At 44.4% G+C, this 20,337-nt stretch overlaps 1 protein-coding gene across 5 annotated transcripts in view; it reads left to right on the plus strand.

The window, feature by feature from the left end:
• Positions 1 to 20,337, plus strand: part of MGAT5 (alpha-1,6-mannosylglycoprotein 6-beta-N-acetylglucosaminyltransferase) — a 328,832-nt gene that overhangs the window by 96,814 nt on the left and 211,681 nt on the right. The gene's annotated exons all lie outside the window — the stretch shown is intronic.

Below are 20,337 nucleotides of genomic sequence, written 5' to 3' on the forward strand. Positions count from 1 at the left end.
TTCTCATTGAACGGGGGAGGATTTTCAGAACCATCTGTAGACCCTTTTTCAAAGTATTAAGGTGTGGGTCCCATCCCAGACCACTAAGTTTAAGGGGTGGCCCTGCGAAAGGGGTTTGGGCTTCTGTATCATGAAAAATCTCCCTCAACAGGAAGATATGCAATGATTAATGCTTCAAAAAATGTGACTTCATTTTGAAAATAATTAGTTCACAGGAAGTTGCAAAAAAAGTATAGAGTGTTCCATGAACCCAGCCTCCCCAAATGGTGTCATCTTATATGCTCCAGTACAATGTAAAACCGGAAAATTGACATTGCTACATGACTGTTAAGTAGATGACAGACCTAAGTACCCCTTTTCAATGCCCATTTCTCTTGCTAGGTTAAAATGTTGCACTTCCTGTTACATGAACTATTGGGATACATTTTAATTAAGGAATGGCATGGACATTCTTGATTCTGGGAGTGGTGGTGGTGGTGTGTGTTGTATGTGAGTGTAAGATTTTGATAGCTACCACTTGTTTATCTCTGTAAAGTGGATTATACCCCAGAGAGCGTGCCAAGAATAAATTTGAGCAATGTAATTCTGTCTAGTGACCTAAGGTCATAACTTTCTTATATAAAAAGTCGGAACTGCCACAACAGGTTTTATGCTAGAAGAATAGTGCAGATGTTTATTCTTCTTGAATCTAAGATCCAGTTAGCTTAAAATCATGTCAGTGTAAACTGTTTCCCAGGCATGTGTTTTTTATCTTGTTTAGATCGTAAAACATTAGGGCGCAGGGTTTGTTTTGTTGTTGTTTTTGTCATAATTCTAAAATACAGCATCCACTAGGGAATGGCTCTATGCAGTGAATCACAAAGTGTAGTTTTGCTGTGAGAGATGCAATATTATTATGGGTTATAATGAGTTCACTGGAATGGATTTCTGACTTTTAGGTGCTGATCCAGGAGATTCTTTGAAGTAGGGATCTAAACCGATACTGAGAATCGGGCTCAGCTCGACTTCCTCATCAAAACTGATGGACAAGATAGAAAAACCCTTTGTATCAGCTGCGGTGACATTTTGCTGACACTTGTCGGCATTTTTTGTGTTTCACACAGACTTGCTTGCATCTTTTGAGAAAGAGAATCGAAGAGTAATAAGAAAACCACTGTCTGCTCCAGAATAAAACTAGGTCACAGAGGCCGCTGCTGTGTTTTAAAATCAGGCGGTATGGTGAGTTCTCCCACCTGACTCGCAGAGGCCTCGGGGGCTCCTTAGAGGGCTCATGAGACTTCTTCAGTAAACCCGCCTCGCCTCAAGGGCCAGGCACTGGACTAGGCCCTTTGCAATTAAAACCCTGCAAGATACATTTTTTACATAGGAGGAAACTGGATCTCTGCTTCTGTAACTTCCCACAGCGGCCCCAGGGCCAATTCTTGTCAGTGCTGAGTTCTGAATCTGGATCTAATTCCCAAGCCTTTCTGCCACACCAGATTGCCTCTCCATCCATGCAAGACACTCAGGGTCAGTTCTGACTCCTGAATAATTCCAAAGCAGGCTTCTGAGAGAGACTTGCAAAGGCCGACTTCTTTCACGGCTGGGAAGCTGCCTTCTGAGGTGTATCTCTGAGTGGAGCATTCGGAACACGCTAGATGTATGTCCCTTGCTGACGGGTAATAACCTCATTAGACTAGAGAGGAGCCTTTGTGGCCCAAGAAGAGAAGGAAGCAGCCAGCTGAAAGTTACTCATCTGCTTCATTTCTTGGTGTTTCTCGTACTTTCTGTGACCGGAGTGGTGAAGCAGTTATTGAGGGCTGAGAAGGAGACGTGGGTGAGTGACTGAGACTTGCAGATTCTTCAGAGAGATTCCCAGGGCACCGATGCCTCTATTTTCCAAGGACAACACCAGCAGGCATCTTTATTGACCAAGGGACTACGAGGACTTTTCCCAACAAATATTAAGTCCTCAATTTGCAGAAGGACTTGGATTGCTTCCTTCAAGGAGTTTAAATCTTAAGAGGGAGCAAACTGTGAGGATAAAAGTCAAATCTGTGTGTATGTATCAAGAATTATCAGACTGTGGAGGTGCATGCACAGGGGACAGCAGTGTGGCCCTGTCCTTCATCGAGGGCGACCAACCAGCCTGCTTTACCTGGAACAGGAGGGTTTTCCAGCACAGGGGACTTGCGGTGCTAACACCAGAACAAAGTTGGTCGCCCTGCCTTCAGCAGTCTTTGTGGCCTTGGCAAGTCACCTAGACTTTCTGGATCCTGGGGCAGGCCTCTCTCTTACTAAATGGCTTTTAAAGTCTCTTCCAGTTTCTTAGGATTGGCAGTTAGGTGTGAGGCATTCACAAGCTTGTGTCGGGTGGAGCATGCCGGCTAGCAGCTGCTGCTCTGAAGCCTTTGCTAGTGATGGTCAGAGATCGGTGTTGGACTGAGAGCGGTGCTGGCTACTGTTTAGGAAGTTTTAACAGACACCTGTAATGAGGTGGCCTGAGCAGGTGAGCGAGATTGCAAACTCCTTTGAACTTGGGCCTACCCAGAATTTTTTTTAAAAAAACCTAAATTAGTGCCAATGTTTATAAATAGAGATTTCACCCAAAACTTTGAGTTTCTGCCTTCTCTGGAAAGATCGGAAGATCTGGTCACCCCAGGCTGTCTTCCCTCAAGTTGTCTGGAGCTGCAGAGTGGCTGCCTTCTCTAGGTGGAGCACGTGGTGTGGGTTCATTACAGGCCCCACTTCCCCTTCCTCTGCCCCTCTCTACTCCTCTTCTTCTCCCCCCCCCCCCCACACTTTTTCCCCCCCCCCCCCCCCCCCCAGCTTTTCTCCTTGCTCACTTTTATTATCTGCCTAGCTCAATAGTTCTCAACCCTGGCGCACCTTAGAATTTTGGGGTGTGCTTAAAATTCTATTGATTTCCTGGCCCTACCAACACCAACTGAATCATAATCTTGGGGAGTGGTTGGGCTGACATTTGTATTTAAAAAGTCTCCCCAGGCAATTTTGATGCACAGTGAGGGTTGAGAATCTGGTGCCTCAGGTTGATTCTGGGGTTGGGTTTGATGGGAGAACCACCGTGCAGCAGAGGAAATTGACTGGGGCAGTCGCCATGTGAGTTAAGTGTTAACTCACTCGGAAAAATTAGGGAACTTTTAAAAAGTGAATATCCCAGTGGCATATTTTGGCACCTTTTGCTAAGGTATTAATAAACCCCTCCCAGGTCCTGCTGTGCTGCCGTAGCCACTTAACTTGTTATAATAATGACCTTTGTGTTTTGCACGGAGTGATCATAAAAGTATTTTTAATGGGCTTCTAAATCTAGTGGTTGTGAGAGGCAAGTGACATGAATTTAGTGCATTTGAGGCAAGGGATAGAATGGAGGGGGCACAGTTAAAATGAACTTTGGTGGTTTTCTGTTTTTGCGTATGGTTTCAGATTCTCTGACTGTAAATCAATTCCTATCATCTGTTGCCTTCCCCCTCCCACCAGCATCCCATTCTAGACTGAGTGTGGTCATCCTGAATGATGGAACGTCTCAAGTAGCTGATAAATAAAAATTTGTTCTCATTGGAAACTTAAAATGGAAGGGACTTAGACACCACCCATTCCTGCTGCTTCATTTTCAGGACAGATGAAACTAAGGTGTTGTGATGTTAAGTGACAGGTTCAAAGCTCTGCCTCTAGTCCTGGAACTCTGTGCCTCGTGCTTCCCTTCTTCCCTTTAGAGCTGTTCTGCCCAGGTCCCTGGGACTGCCGAGAAACTGGGTATCTGTGAGGCTGGGTATCTGTGTGCCTTTCCTTGAGCTTGCAGTCAGTAGCTTCAGGAACTTTGTTTTATCCCCCTGTGTCTAGCCTGGGGCCTCGCATTAGTTGGAGCTCAAAAAATGAGGGATAATGAAGGAAAGAGACTCAATTCAGGTCATTGGGTCTCCATGAAACCTCCTGGGGCTTCTCTGTATCCCCCAAATCTTTGGGACCCACAGGTGGTGTGCCCTCGAGAGAGCCCCTGAGTTAGCAGGTTCTGTGCTGCCCCCTGTGAGCTTTGTGGGAGGTTGGGGTTTGTCTCCAAGGGCGGAGATCATCTCTGGAACCTTCAGTGTTTTCCCCACAGCGTGTAGAACCGTGGAGAGAGCACACAGCGAGCCGCTTTCAGGAATGTTCATCTGATGGAGTCTCAGCTCTCTCGTTGGCCTCTCATGGCCCTTTCATCTGGTTTTTGTTCTGTGGAAAATAGTCTCAAATGCTACTCTCATGTCACTTTGATGGAATTGCAAAAGAAAAACAGTAAGATTGGTATCTCTGTCTAAACTGGTGACGTGTTGGTAATCTCTCATTTTCCTCGGGATAGCCTCTGCAGTTTAAGGTGTGAGTGTGTGTGTGTGTGTGTGTGTGTGTGCACGCGCACATGTGCACATGTGTGTTTTACCCCCTTGGCATGTACCTGACTGCCTCGCTCTAATAGCACAGATATTTTGCTGATTGCTTAAATTTTACTTGTGCCTCCTCATGTCTTTGAAATTCAGTCTCCACCATGAGGCTCCACACAGAGCCCTCTCTGGGTTCTGCTCCCTGTCCTGAGAGCCAAGACACCTCGTGGCAGAGATGCTTCACGGGCTAGGCTGGGGCAGGATGTGAGTAGGTGTTTGCAGGATCATCTGGGAAGTTGTTTCTTTTTTAATTCCCAGATTGAAGCCCAACTCAGAATGACAAAAGCAGAGTCTGGGGAGGAAAATGAGAGGAGAGCTCTGCTCAGGGCTGTATTTTTTGAAAAATTTCCAGATGATTATTTTCTGCCTCTCTGGCTCCTTATTTGAAAGTGGCTGGCTTACAGAGTTTCCTTGAGGAAATAGGGAAAAGCCTAACACAGTTGCTTTCAATGGAAAGCAACTCCTATTTATTGAGCGCTTATTATTATATGCCTGACCAAGTGATTTAATCCCTTTGTTTTTTTTCGGATTCACTCCCTTTATTCATTTCATAGGTTTGGCTGCCTTCTAGGTGTCAGGCTCTGATAGGTGCTGAGGCATCCTGGAGCCCTGGTTAGGAACCAGATGCTCTACCACCTGGTAGCTGTGTGACCTTGAAACGGATCGCTTGGGAGTTGATGCCTCAGTTTCCCCTGCCCTAATTGAGGACAGTCATAGCACCTACCTCACAGACTGAGAGGGTATGTGTTAAGGTGCCAGCTCTTACTGCAGTGATGATTAGAACAGTCCTAGCTTCAGAGAGCAGATAGTTTGGTGGCACCCAGGGTGCAGAAAGGAGGAACCATCATCAGCATATGTGGCATTTGTCCCTATCTGTGCTTTTCCCATCTTGCCATACGGTCTGCCTTCCCTCTGCACCCCTCTCCCCATCAACACCTCATTATCATTGTCACTTAAGAACTCAGCTGTATGAACTTTTCTAGAAACATCCCAGAAGTCTGTGTTACATCCTGTTAACGAGTGATGCGGTGTTGATGTGAAAATTGGTTTTGTTCTGAACTGTAGAGTGACTCTCCCAGGTTCTCCAGAGGTGCCGCTACTTGCCCCACTTATGTTAAATGGCCCTAAACTAGTGTCCTTTTCTGTAGTTATTTTTTTTGTGCTGTCATCTTCATTAGGGAGCCCCCCTACTTCTAAAGTTCCTAATCTCTTACTATTAGAGTAGAACCAAAGCCTACCAGGAGAAACCAAATAACCAGACTTGTTAAATCCATGACCTTAGTTTTATGCAAATGGCTTAGTGAATAGTCTGAGAGTTCTAAGGAGACACTGTTGTATTCTTCCAGTGTACCTGCTGTCTCCCTTTTCTGCTTTTAAGGACCCTGTGATTACACTGAGCCCCCCAGAATAATCCAGGATCATCTCCCTATTTTAAGATCAGCTGATTAGCAACCTTAATTCCATCTGACACTCTAATTCCTCTTTGTCATGTAATATAACAGGTTCTAGGAATGAGGACATTGACTTATGTGGAGGGTCGTCATTCTACCTACCACAGCGGTCTTGTTCCTTTTTGTTTAATTAATTATTATCATGATATGTTCTTAAAAGGATTACAACATACAATACAGGAAGATAAAAATACATTTAAAATTAAGTGAGGAAGAAAATGAGGCAAGGAGAAAATAAGAGGGAGAAAGTAAGAGTCAGGAATGAGGTTTAATCACAAAATAGGTACCAATTTACTTCTGGAAGTCGACCCTGATTTTGGCTCTGGGCTTTTCTTAGCAGCTTTCTCTTAAAGAGAGAAGCAATGTCACTTACATTTTACTGTGTCATTGGGTAAAATCTGACCAGTTGTTGGGATGCCCAGATGAGTATTCTCGATACTAAGATGAAAGATGAAAACTTGATACTAAGATGAAAACCTTTGCCAGATTTATGGCAAACCCAGCAGTATGTTTCACATGGCCTTTTTTTTTTTTTTAACTGCTTTCTATTTTAGGTCAAATTTGCATTGCTTTGAAGATTTCTTCCAAGACATGTGGTCCAGGGCCAGGCCAAATCCAGGGATTTGAAATATCCGTCTGGTGGTTCTCATGTCCTGGGGATTCTTGAGGGTGACTGGAGCTTTCATTCTAAATGGCAGTGATGTCTGGTTTACCATTTCTATTTTTGAAGGTTATTAAATAAAAAATGTATTTACATATACAATCTCCCATGCCCCTTGTTTGAATGCCTACCAGCATTTATCAAGAGTTTGGATCATGGTTAGTGGCATTCAGAGGAGTGTTCTGCACTAGCAACCCATGTGGTTTTTGAAAATATTTTATAATAAAAAAATATTTATTTATATCCCTAATGGACTGTTGGTTAAAGACAGGATGCATTAGGAACACTCAGGCCAAAATATGAATTATTGAGCATTATGCTGATAATTCTGATGATTTCCCTCCAGATTATCTTCCCACTAGCCAAAAGTTGCATTCATCGGATCAGAATTCTTTTGGCATATCTTGTAGTATTTTTAAAAAATGAACGTTTAGAAAGAGAAAATATTGTGACTGTTATAGTCATTTTGTCTTTTAATTTATTAGGATTAAAGATTTATACACCTGCAATGTGTTTTTTTGTGGAGAAATGCTTTCACATAGCTGCTGAAAACCACCTGTCTTACCCTGATATTTAGAAACAAAACAGAAAAAATATGAAAATAAACTTACGGGTGTTTGTAGATGCCAGTTAATCTACCCTTCCTCCCTTCTGGGTTCTGAACTAGAGGAAATAGACAGAAGCAGCCAGACGAAGATTCAAGTACAGTGCCAGCTTTATTAGAGTAAAGCTGAGTTGGAAGGTGTGTCTTGGGTGCAAGACTATCTGGTTGACCCTTGATGGAAGCCACACATCTGCCCAGTTGTGTCCCGGCAGCCATAGGTGGGTGTTCTTGTGTCGGGAAGCCTTATCTCTTTAACCTGTGTGGGCAGGGAGAGAGAGAGTGGAGCCCAGAGGGCGGGAAACCCAGCAGTGTCTTTGTGTTGTGTCCCTTCCTTCCGTCGTTGCACCCCACCCGACCCCTGCAAGCTTAGCTGCCGGCTGCCCACCTTCCTCACCCAGGCGGCCTGTGAGTGCTCTGAGCTCTGATGCAGGAGCAGGAATAGTCCCCTGTGGTTTCTGCCTGTGAAATGGAGCGCACGTTCTGTGTGAAAACGCGTCCAGAGGAGATAAGGAGTGTTCCCTTTATAAACCATTAGGTTTGTTTTTAAATTCAGATGCAAGAAATCCAAACATTGGGCAGTTTCTCGGCTATGCTCGGGCCGTAATTAGATTGCTATCTGGTTTTGAATACAGTCCTGTGTTAATGATGGAGACACATTCTGAGAAATGCATTGTTAGATGATTTTGTCATTATGTGAACATTCTAGAGTGCACTTACTCAAACCTATATGATACAGCCCACCACATACCTAGGCCATATGGTGTAATATGGGACCATGTATATGCGGTCTGTTGTTGACCGAAACATCATTATGTGGCACATGACTGTGTATGTTTGGTCCCTACACCAAATGTATACTAATAAGAATGTAATTTTGGAAGTGATTTTGTTGACATCATACTTTTTTCTTATACCATTAAATGTTGTGTGTTTTAGGCTTAATGGGCAAAAGACAATTTGTCACTATCGTTTCGAACATTAACAAAGATATATCAAAATGCATGAACTTCATAAACTTTACTACCTTGTTTCAAAAATGAAATTTGGTTTTCCTTTAATGTTCCATCTTTATCATACATATGTAAAAATTAAGAAATGATTAAAATGTTCCTAAGGGGGTCGGTGTATGTGTGTGTGTGTGAGAGACTATGAAAAGAGCTTGTTTGTCGTAAAAGGTGGAGCAAAGTTGATCTAGAACAATGGATGGATTGTGTGTCCCTTAAGTCATCCTTCAAATATAGTTCCTTTCAGAAAAGCTCTGAAAGGCTTTCAGTGGCATAAGGCACAATTATGTGCCCTGGAAAATAACAGAATTAGAGGCATTTCCAGAAACTTTAAATATTAGTTGATATCTTCTCATGCAAAATTAAAGCATCTAATGAGGGTGTTTACCTCAGTTGAAGGCTGTTCCACTTTGAAGTCAATGGGGAAAGGACTCGTGATTGTTAGGCGGGTGTTCCAAAGTGAGCACTTCAGCATTTATAAAACAGCAAAAACTCAGTCAACTGTCTGTGATATCCAACTTGGAGCAGTGTCAAGTGTATGTTGGGCAGCTGCATAGCATGATTTGTGTGTGGAGTTATTTTGATATCAGAGGTGAAAGTTGGAAGACGTGTGTCCAAACTGTGTCTTTGATTTTAGTGCAATAGATTAAAACCCTGCAATTAGAAAGCAGGACCAGTGGTCTTGTAGGCCTTCTTGGTTCACGGTGATGAAACCATGCCATCTGCATATGTAATTCTCATCTCAGCTGGATATGTGTTGGTAGGATCCACGTCTTACTGACATGCACCAGCGTATTCAAAAGTAATACCATATCATTAAATTCTGTGCACATTGTAAAAAGGAGAATTGTGCCGTGTTTTTCGTCACTCCCCCCACTGGAAATTAGTATCTGATTTACCCCCATTCTTACTATTCTGAATGAGATAAAACGATGCATCTCAAAGTTTAATATGCACATAAATACCTGGGGATCTTGTTATAAACACCGGTTCTTATTCCTTTGGTCTGGGGTTGGGCCTGAGATTCTGCATTTCTAACAATCTACAAGGCCATCTCTATGCTGCTGGTCCACAGACCAGACTTGGAGGAACAGGATACTGGTTCCTAGAAGCATGGGTAGAAGTTAAGGCCGTTAGGTTAGCCTCAAATACTTTGTCATCTTTGGAGCCAAATACCAGGGAGAGATGAATAAAAGCCTGAACTGTCCAGCATTATTCTCCACAAGTCCTTCACAGCGTGTGGATCCAACAGGACTCCGTTGTGGACTAGCTCTTCCTCAAAGACGGCCTCCTTGGGCAGAGCCGCTTGGGCAATGGCCTGAGAAGACCAGTGTGCAGTTCTTTGAGGAGAAAACCAGCATACCTTTTAAGTGGATTGTCTAGTAAGCCAATGGCTCTACATTTGTGGAGAGCAGACAGTTTGTCTTTTTAAATTTGGGATAGACCATGTTTTGGGTCCCACTAGTTAGGACTCAGAGTTGATAAAAGAAACATCTTTCCAAGGACATAACAGTTCTCGGGTCTGCCTGCATATTAAAATCACCAAGGCAGCTTAAAAAAAAATACCCTTCTTTGGCCACATCCCAGGTGAAGTAAGTCAGAACCTCTGGGCATGAGACTTGGGCATCTCTATATTTTTTTAAAGGAGCCCAGGTGATTCCGAAGTGCATCAGGTTGAGAGGCCCTGGCTAAGGCAGTCCTTAACTCGGAAGACAGGAAACTCTCCTGAGATGCTCTGTTCTAGCTTGAGCTAATTCATCATTTGTGTCCTCTGAAAGCTTGTGACCAGGTCCCACTCAGGCTGACCCAAGATATTTGCAGTTTTGGGAGAGTTGACCTTGGTTTATAAATTAGGGGACAGGTAAACTTATCAAGCAGCATCTGATCGCGGAGTTCTTCCCTAAGAAAATTGAGACCTGGGGCGTTTATGACCCACGCTCTGCTGAAGCTTGGGGCTTTATGCTCCATGTAGATTTACTGTAGCCCTGTTAAAGCAACGAGAAAGTCATTAGAAGGTTTAAATTTGATAAGCCTCTGCATGGCCACTTCAGATTGTGTGTGTATGTATGTGCATGTGTTCACACCTTCAGCTAGTTTTTTAACTCACTCATTAGCTAGTTTTTAAAACATTTTAGCCTAGTGGTCTTTATCAAATCCAGTGCTTGGAGGGCTGTCCTGTTTCTGCAGACAGTGCAACTTGAATACTCATGTGGTAGGTAGGCCACCAACCAGCCTGTGTGCCTCCCCTGGTGGGGGAGAGGTGTCCTTGGGGTGGGGGTGGTTGGCTTGTGGGGTTCAGGGAGCACTTGTTGAGTAATGAGATTTATCTTGAGGGCATTACCCCACTTTTTGGAAGTAATTTTTATGATTTTTTTTTAAAAGATTGTCACCTGAGCTAACAACTGTTGCCAAATCTTTTTTTTTTTTGCTTTTCTCCCCGAATCCCCCCAGTACACAGTTGTATATTTTATTTTGACAGTTTTTGTGACTGGTTTTATTACCGTGGCCATTTGGGACCCGTTGTTCTTCATGGGTGTTTTCTAGATGTAGGGAGTTGCTAGATGTCTGGTCCTCAGAGAAAAAGGTGCATTTTATACTTACCATAAAATTACTCTGTGGCTTTGCTGTCCTTTGGCTCCAAATAAAAGCTAATCTTCTGAGTGTTTTCATTCAACATTGAGATCTACCTAACAAATTTGCACACTCAGTGATCTTTTCACAGACCATTCCTTTTTTCTTCCTGGAGAGTCATTATCGACCTGTCATGATGCGTGTTCATGGTTTCCTGGGCTGGAAGCCAGATGACAATCCTGCTTTTTTCGAAGACTGTCTGATGTAGCATCCTCTAGATTTTGTCTTCTCAAAGCCTTCTTCCCTGTGTCTGTTGATTTATAGACTGGAATCTCTGTGGAGTAGAGCCGCAGTGCCATATACTAATTAGTAAATGGAGGCACAGCCAGCCTAGGAATGAGCTCCTCAGCTGTGCCAAGGCAGTATTGGTCCTGAAGGATGTGGAATAAATGAGATTCACCTGTGAGTCAGCTTGGGACGGCGTCAGGAATCGGCCCTCGTCTCATCTCTCTGTGGCCTCCAGTCTTAGCACAGGGCTCTGTGCCTGCTGATCTTCAGGGCTGGTGAATGACTTCTGGCGTCACCTTGGTTTGCTACTCTGTGCTGTGCAATCTGGTCCTGACCTTCTCTGAACCTCTTCCAGTGGGGTGGGTAAGGTTCTACTGATCGATTAAGGTGGTGGCTCTCAACAGAGCTGCTCTTTGCCTCTAGGGAACATTAGGAGACATTTTTGACTGTCACAGTTGGGGGCGGGGAGTTCTAATGGCATCTAGTGGCTGGGAGACAGGGATGCTGCTGAACTTGCTACCATGTGCAGGACAGGACGCCCCCCCCCCCCCCATCACAAATGTCAATTGTGCCACAATTGAGAAGATCTGGATTAAAGGAATTTGTTACTTTTCAGAGACCTATGCTTTTTGTTTTGATGTTGCAGATGTTCTCAGAATACTCAGAGTTGCTGTGGTTTCGTTTTTGCCAATGGGAAGTTCTGTCGGCTGTCACTAACCTCCTGACCTAGTGAATGAAACTCACAGAACATGCGGATCTTATCTGATCCAGCACTGCAGCTTCCTTCTCGCTCCTGTGTCTCCCTTCCCCTTTGTCCACCTGCCAGTATGTGCACACCCAAGAGGCCAAGTCAGAATGAAATACCAGCTGTTCCATTCCAACTGATTTTCCTTCCCCTCCGCAGCCTCTAGCAGAGATGGCCATATGTGAAGTGGCCAGAGGACGATTAGGTGTGGGAGTCGGGGAGGACGGAATAGAGAGGGCGGGAAGGAGGGCCTGTTCCGGATACAGAATTATTGGCCTACAACAGTATTTGAAAATTTATTTTGCTGTTGGTGCCAGATAGGGCGCCCTGAGCTACACCTCGTGTAGCTGCCGGGCAAATACCCGTTCAGGTAGGCGGAGTCGGAAGCTTTCCTTTCCCTGCCCGCAGGAAGGATGCAAGTGCCGAGTAATAAATGAGAACTTGGCACAGGACTGTCTTGGTTTGATCACTTCAAAGGTAGAATGGGACTAGTTGGTTTAAAACCCAGATGTCAAAAAAGCCTCCCCAAGAATACCAAAGGTGTGTTGTTTTAGCGGGTCTCTTTCAGTTACTGACTCAAAATAAGACTTGTTTAGCCAGTTCTAAAGGGAACAGGCTGTTTTCACTTAGAATGTGTTTTTCCTGTTTATAGAGAAAAGTGTTAGAATTTGTCGGAGGACCAAGCCATGAAAGTGGAGAAGAAGGGCCCGGAACAGTACCTGTTCCTGGGCTGCACCCTGTTGACTCCTGAGCTCCTTTGCTCCCTAGAATGGCAGGAGAGCTAAGTGGTTAGCATGACTGACAGGGATTCACACTGCTGATTTGAGGCTGCTGCTGAGTGGGCCCTATGACTGGTTTCGAGATGGTGGCACTGGGCCTGTGTGTCCGGGCCATCCAGGGGAGTGAACAACCTCAGGTCATCTTCTCAGGAATCTGGACTTATTTTGGAGGAAAAAGCTGCTCTGCCTGTCCTCCTCTTCCTCCTCCACTTCTTTTAACAACAGAAGACAACTGTATTTAGAGCAGGAGTCTCTCCCCAGGCCATCTGTCTTCCTTATACCAGTAATTCCGTAAATATGTACTTTTCTTCCTCTCATCTGTTGATTCTCGCAAGCCCTTGAGGTTGGTGGGATATGTTGCATTAGACTCAGCTCCTTAATATCACTGGACTGTGGTTTCTGATTTGTGTTTCATATTGGTAAGTCTCTTGCATTTTGAGTGTCTGCAGGCCGCTGGTAGATGCAGGGTGCTTTGGTGGAGACCACATTGTATTAGACAGGACATGAGCTCGAGCAGACTTGAGCATTGTTCGATTCTCGTTCTAACTGGAAAACATGACATTTTCTGGGCCTCCGTGTCCTCCTCCGTAAATTGAGGATTTGTAATGGTTATTATTTGCCTAAGCAGGATCTAATGCGGTCTCCCAGTCTGTATAAAGGACCCTTATACATTTTAATTTATCATATTTCCTTTTAAAGTCCATCATTAGGCCAGTGTGCTGCTCTGGCGAGCACAGAATCGGGAGTTTCATAAGATGATGTGCCGTCCTTTCAAATTAGCGTCCAGTTGGTTTCTATACCACATTTTGTTTGCAGAGTAATGGAAGCCCAGATTGCAAATGGTAATGGCTACTATTTTTTAAAACAGTTTTCCACGCACTCTAAGTTGCTCTGAACGTAAATTGATACGGGGCTGGAAAGAGAAGTCAGAGGAAATTGCTTCAGAGTTGAATCATTATTATCTTAAAGACTTGTTACTTCCGTAAAGAAGTCAGACAAGAAGCCTCGGAAACTTACAATTTATGACTGACCCTCATCTAGCATTTAATTAGAGTGTCATAGTGTTCTCTTTCACACAGTTTTATGTGAATAGATGTGTGGACCTGAATTTTATAAAGCAAGCCAACAAGACCACTGCCAAGCATTAATTTCCTGACCCAGTAACATAGAAATTCAAAGTTCAAATTCCATGTATAGAGGTCACTAGAGAAGTTTTGTCCTAAATCTCTGTAGTGAAAATCGATACGTATATCGATTGTCCCCAGTATCTTAAAATTTGGTATGTAAAACTTTTCTTAACAGATTTTTTGAAAAGAACATGTTTTAAACAAAGAAAAACGAAATTCAAATGAAAACATTTATGGAATCTCTGAAACATCTCTGGGAACGCTGAAGGCCTTTGGAACACAGTTTGAAAACCAGTAACTAGGATCATTCGCCCCCTCTACTCATCCAGCTCTAACAGTCCTCTGTGGTTCTACAACTTTCCCCAGTTTGTACATGTGGAAGCTGAGATGGACAGACTTGTCTAGGATCACACGGTACCAGTGTGTAGACTACAGATCAAAGATTGCCAGGCCCCGGGTGCAGAGGTTCTTTCAGCTCCTCCTCACCCTTTTGGTGTCTTCCTGTGATCATCTTGGGTAACCAGCGGTGAAGCCAGCAGCTTCCAGCAAAGCTTCTCTGACTTGCTTCCCCTCCCATCCCTAGTCTTGGCCGTCTTTTTGTTCCCACAATAACTGTCCCTTCTAGAATTTTTTTCTGTACTTTTTTTTCCCTCTTTTTTCTCTTTTAATACCTGTCCACCACCATATCCACTTTAGTTTAACCCCATCTGTTCAAGGGCACAAAGATTTTTCCCTATTATGTGACAAGATCTTAGGGTAAAAGCAGGCGGAAATATACTCTGAGAGTGCTGGGTTCTTTGTGGTTCACGCCAGAAGGAGGTCATTGCTGATCTGTCTTTCTTTATCTGATTTCCACCATCCTGTCCTTTCATCTAGCAAACACTTAATGGCCATCGACTGTGTGCAAGGCACGGCCATTCCCAGCATTTCCTGTCTTTGGGGAGTTTACAGACCCCACAGGACAGATGAAAGAAAGGATTATCCTACAGAGCAGTGGGTAAGACGCTCTTCAGAAGGAGCACAAACTGTTGAGTGTTCCCAGGAGGATGAACTCTCCTCAGTCTGGGGAGCCAGAGGAAGCTTTATGCAGGAGATGGGGTTCGGCTTTGTGATATGGGTGGGATTCCCAAGGGAACATGGATGAGCACAGTAGACTTAGGATTTCTTGAATGTTATTGTGCAGGATGAGGCTAAAAGTAGGCGCCAAGAACCACCGTTAAAAGACAGATGTGAAGTAGTTCAGGTGGTACTTATTCATCTGCCTGGTTTTCTCTCTGCTGCAACTGGGCTGTTCTCAGTTGGTTTGAGAATTTGGCATCTGCCAGGCAAGTCTGGCCTGGAGCTGTCCAAAGGGCGGCTTGTGAGCTTGATCCGGAGCTTGTAAGAGTGGCCATGTCTGGTGAGCTGGTGGCAGATTTCTCTGTGTAATTTCTTTCTGTTGCTAGGCCTGTGGTCGCCCTTACTAATGGTCCATCCTGGTCCTGGCTGTGCTGTGAGGAATGAGGGAAAGTCCTCGCCAGGGCTGCGGTGGGCCCATGAGGCTTGTCTCCCTGTCTCCAAGTACGACTCCTTCGCCTACCCCTGACTCTGGAGGTGGGCTCGCTTGCTTTTTTTTTTTTTTTGTAACAGCTTTATTGAGATATGATTCACACATCATACAATTCTCCAATTCTGTGGCTTTTAGTATATCAGAATTGTGCATCCTTCTCCACAATTTTAGAACATTTTTATCACCCTCCAAAATAAACCCTACATTCCTTAGTTGTCCCCGTGAGCCCTAAGCAACTACTATTGTACTTTCTGTCTCTGGATTTGCCTGTTCTAGATGTGTCTGTGGGGACCTGGAAATGGCCACCCCAAGATATGTCTCTTTGGCGTGAGGATTATTTGAGGCTGGTTTCTTTGCAGATAGGAAAGCAACTGAAAAGTAGAACTTGCTTACCCTTTTGTTAAGAGACATTTACATTGTAAAGGAAATCTCCATCTGTAAAGATATCCCCGTCTCTACCAGGAAGAAGGGGAGATGACCTTATCTCTAGAAACTCTTAATACCAAAGGCAAGGACTTAAATCTGCATAATAGTTTTATTCCTGTTTCTGGTAACCTCCTGTAACTGACTTCCCCCCTCCTCCCAACCTTGGCATTTCTTTAAGGATTAAGCATCTTTCCTTAGGCTAGGAACTGATCGCTGCGCTCACCTGTGACCACCCAGCTCAAGACAATAGACTTGCCTCCTGCTGCGCCCTCAGAGAGAGCAGACCCACTACCTGCTGTGTCCATCAAGCACTGTGCCGACAGGGCAATCTTGTGACTATTGTGGGAGGAACATTTCAATCATGTGAAACACCCTGTTTGGGGGTATATAACCACTCTGTGCACCCCACTTGTTCTGTGCCCTTTCTTCCTTCGGGAAGAAAGGCCCCGGGCCATGGTTCCTCATAAAGCTTTGTTTAATTTTCTCTTGCTATTCTGTCTCATGTGAATTTAGTTCGTTCTCTGGCCAGACGAACCCACATTAGGTAGAGGAAAAGTCTTCCTCCCCTACATGTCTTATAAATAGAGTCATGAATATGTGGTCTTTTGTGACTGTCTTTTTTCACTTAGCATAATGTTTTCCGGGATCATCCATGTTTTAGCATGTACCAGTACTTTATTTCTTTTTATTGACGAATAATATTCCATTTTATGTGGATATGATGCGGGGTCGGTGAGCCGAGGAGTCGAAAGAAAGATTTCTTAGACTCTTAAGATCTGGCAGTAGTGCTCTTTTATTTAGAGAATAGTGTAGCATGGGGACAGGACCCATGGGCAGGCAGAGCTCCTGCTGCTGCCCCGAGTTGAGGGTTAGGGCTAAATTTAAGGCATAGGTATGTGAGTCATCTCTTTACGAAGACAAAGGAAAGAACATGAATAAAAGTTAAAATGGTATCAGTGCAGGTGGGGTCTGGTCATTGTGTGATCCCATGACTTTTAGACAAGAATCAAATCTGATTAAGTAAAGGTTAGAAAGGTTAGACGCCACCACCCTAAACCAGTTACATGAGATTGCCAGACAGCAACCAACTTAAGTTCTTGCCTTCCCCATTAAGAATTTCTAGGGATAAGGTCATCTCTCTTCTTCTTCCTGGTACAGAGAGGGAGGCACCTTTTACAGATAGAGATTTACCTTACAAATGTAAATGTGTCCCAACAAGGGCAAGTTCCATTCCCCAGAGCCTCCTTCCCTGTCCCAGTTTATCGAAAGCAATCAGCCCAAAACAATCCTGATGCCAAAGAGACATATCCTGGGGTGGCCAATTTCAGGTCCCTACAAGGTCATCCCCCCTTCCTTCACAAACGCAAATGTCTCAAAAGGGCAAGCAAAATTCCAGTCCTCGGAGCCTGCTTCTCATCTGCAGTTTTAAAATAACCAGCCTAAAAATCCTCATCATAAACCGTTTTAAAATTAAGCAGCCTAAAAGTCCTCATCAGATATACTACATTTTGTTTATCCGTTCATCAGTCAATGGACATTTGGATTTCATTTTTTGTCTTCTATGAATAATGCTACTATAAACATCTGTGTGTAAGTTTTTACATGGATGTATATTTTCATTTCTCTTGGGAGAATTCCTAGGAGCAGAGTTGGCTCCGTCATATGGTAATTCTGTGCTTAACCATTTGAGGAACTGCCAGACTACTGTCCTCACTGGCTGCACCCTTGTACATTCCCACCTGCAGTGTTTAAGAGTTCCAGCTTCTCTCTATCCTCGCCAACACTTGTTCTTATCTGTCCTCCTTCATTATAGCCATCCTAGTGGATATGAACTGGTATATCATTGTCGGTTTGATTTGCATTGCCCTAATATGGCTAATGATGATGATGAGCGTATGCTTTTATTTTTTAAGAGAACCGACACATTTCTTTGCCAGAGATCTTTGACCACATTTGGAAAGGTGGCAGCCAGATTTTGTTGTATTGAGGAGTGAATGGGAAGGAAGGCAGTGAATGCTGCTCTTTTAGGAAGCACAGGAGTCAGAGGAGATACACGTTAGGGTGGTTAGTGGCAGTGACTGACCCGGAAGTGTTAACTCATTGCAGACAGACTTGGTGCAAACGTCTTTCTGGAGGAGGACAGGTGAAGTCATGGCCCTGGGCTGTCACTGCTCTGGTTGGCAACAAGCACTCTGGGATACACTGTGTAGTTCTTTTTGTGCCTATAGGCCCACTTTGCTAGAGGATCCAGCTCTTGGAAGGTCTGGAGGCAGGCAGATTCTTGGCCTGATCAACAACTTTTTGATTACTATTGTTCTGTGGCCTCTTGATTAATTGTGTGGCCGTTACTGATGATTATCATTAGGTCCTTTTATGGCACCAAGACCCTCTGGTGAGAATTGCTGTCTTGTTATCCTCTTCCTGTGGGAGATAGGGATGTCTCTTGAATAATGATTTTGAAAAGTCTTTTAAAATTCTTCTTAATAGAAATTGTAGAGATGAATTCTAATTTAATTCTCTGTGTGTGCTGGTTGTTTGCTGATATAGTCTCTGCTATTTCAGACCATAAATTCCACTGGAGTAAAGGATATTCTGGCAGTTCTATAGTCACTTAAAATCTGTGCCCTCAATAATCAGAACTATACCCTGAACTTCTTCGAGTTAGGGATTTTCACTCCAAATTTGTATGTGTCTGAGCTGGAATAATTTAAACTTGGCTGGGTTTCTTGACCATCGTTTTGCCCCTCGAATGCACCACCTGGGTCATTCTGATTGTCCCCACGGCCAAGCAGAGAAGTTTGCCACCTTCCACTGAAGCCCTCGTTCGGTTCTTGGCCCTTGGCTTTTCGTTTGCTTAAACTCTGCAACCTGGAACAGCTTCTTCAGGGGGTTCATTGTGGAAGCAGAGTGGGGTTTCCTGTCTGAAAATTGACAGGTAATTCCTGTCAGCGTTTGGAGTGCGCTCCTGAAATAGTAAAAGAAAATCACCAGAAGACTGTCTTTTTTGATATATTTCTTAGTGTACTTGCTCTGGGAAAATCCCTTCAGCCTGGGGTAAAACCTGCTGACTAATGTGGGTTATCAAAAAGGAAGTGCAGGCACTTCCTATAGAACCTGGGGCAGTACCCGGTTAGAGGGGTGGCTTCTAAAGCATCAGCCCCTTGAGGGTGGGAACTCGGTCCCATTCATCATTCAGTCCCCAGGGCCTGATGGCAGCAACTGCTGGCTGTGTACTTGTAGCAAGAATGGAGGAAGGAAAGAGGGCAGGTGCTGCTCAGCTGGCCATATTGAGACGGGCTGAATAAGGTGCCATAGTGCCCAGATGACAAGTCACTTAGTCAACAGGTGTTTTATCATGCCCGGGGGGTTACTGTCTTTCTCTGAGAAGGTATGTGGAGTAATCATGGGATCCCACACAGAAACCGGTAAACAATCAAAGGTAGATAGACAAGTGTTTTAAAATTACAGACTAGGCAGGGGCATCTTAGGCTGAAGCAGCGGGGGAAGTGATCTGAAGCAGGTGGGACCGGAGCTGGGGCTTGGGGACAGGCCGGGTTTAGGTTATCAGCATGATACGGGAGGGCCAGCCAGGTGGAGGACCAGTTCGAGTAAAGAAAGGGAGACCCTGAAGAAGGATATTCAGGGTTATGGTGAGAGCAGACCTACCAATCTGGAGGGGCCACATGGATCAGAGGAACTTATGTGATAAAGTAGTGCGAGACGGAGTTTGAGCCCCATTGTATTGGTAGAATGGTGGCATGGCATAGTGACAGCAACCGTCCGCCTGGGTCAGGGCTCTCAAACGTGAGTGGACATCAGAATCACCTGGAAGGCTTATTGAAGCACAGCTTGCTGCCCCCTGCCCCCCAAAAGGTGCTGACTCAGTAGGGCAGGGCTTGAGAATTTGCATTTCTCTCTGCTGCTGCTGAGTAGGGACCACACTCTGAGAACCATTGGTCTAGAATTCAGGGGTTGGTAACTTTTTCTGTTAATGGCAGGATAGTAAAGGTTTTAGGCTTTTGTCCTAGGGTCCCTGTCACATATTCTTTGTTGCTTTTCACGACCCTTTAAGCATGTACAAACCATTCTTGGTCAGACACGAACAGGCTGGTGGGGCTGGAGGGATGACAAAGGGACGTGGTTTAGTGATTCCTGGGCTGTGCCTAGATTATCCCTCCTCTGCCGCATAGCTGGCTGACCTTTGCCAAGTTTATCTCTCTCTGCCTTTATTTCATCTATAAAACAGAGATGATATAAATAGTTCTTACCATATAGGACTCTCAGAAGAATTCAATGAACTGAGGCAGAAAAAAACCATTTATCACAAGGCCTGAGGCATAGCTAGAATTTATTTGTCATTTACTATTAGTAGTAGCAGTGGTCCTGCCAACTCCTGATGACTCCGTTGATAGGTGAGGGAAAGACAGGCAGACCAAATCTGCTGCATTGCAGACTGTGAAAGATCCCAATATCATTTCCTCTTAGGCTGCTTATGAAGAGGAATCCTTTGACCTGAAACATATCTGCACTGTGAATACATCCTGGGTTAGTCCCCCATAGATCACTGCTCCACCTTTCCCTTGGCACACTTAGAAAATGGTGCCATTTGTAAGCTGGCTGGGTCTTGGGCCCAGGACTCTGGCTGTAGGGATGGATATCTGGGCCCCCCAGTGACTCATGTGCAACCTATGCTTTGGCCCCGTTTGCTGGGAAGCCT

Source organism: Equus quagga, chromosome 4 (genome assembly GCF_021613505.1).
Source record: "Equus quagga isolate Etosha38 chromosome 4, UCLA_HA_Equagga_1.0, whole genome shotgun sequence".
NCBI classification, from domain to species: Eukaryota; Metazoa; Chordata; class Mammalia; order Perissodactyla; family Equidae; genus Equus; species Equus quagga.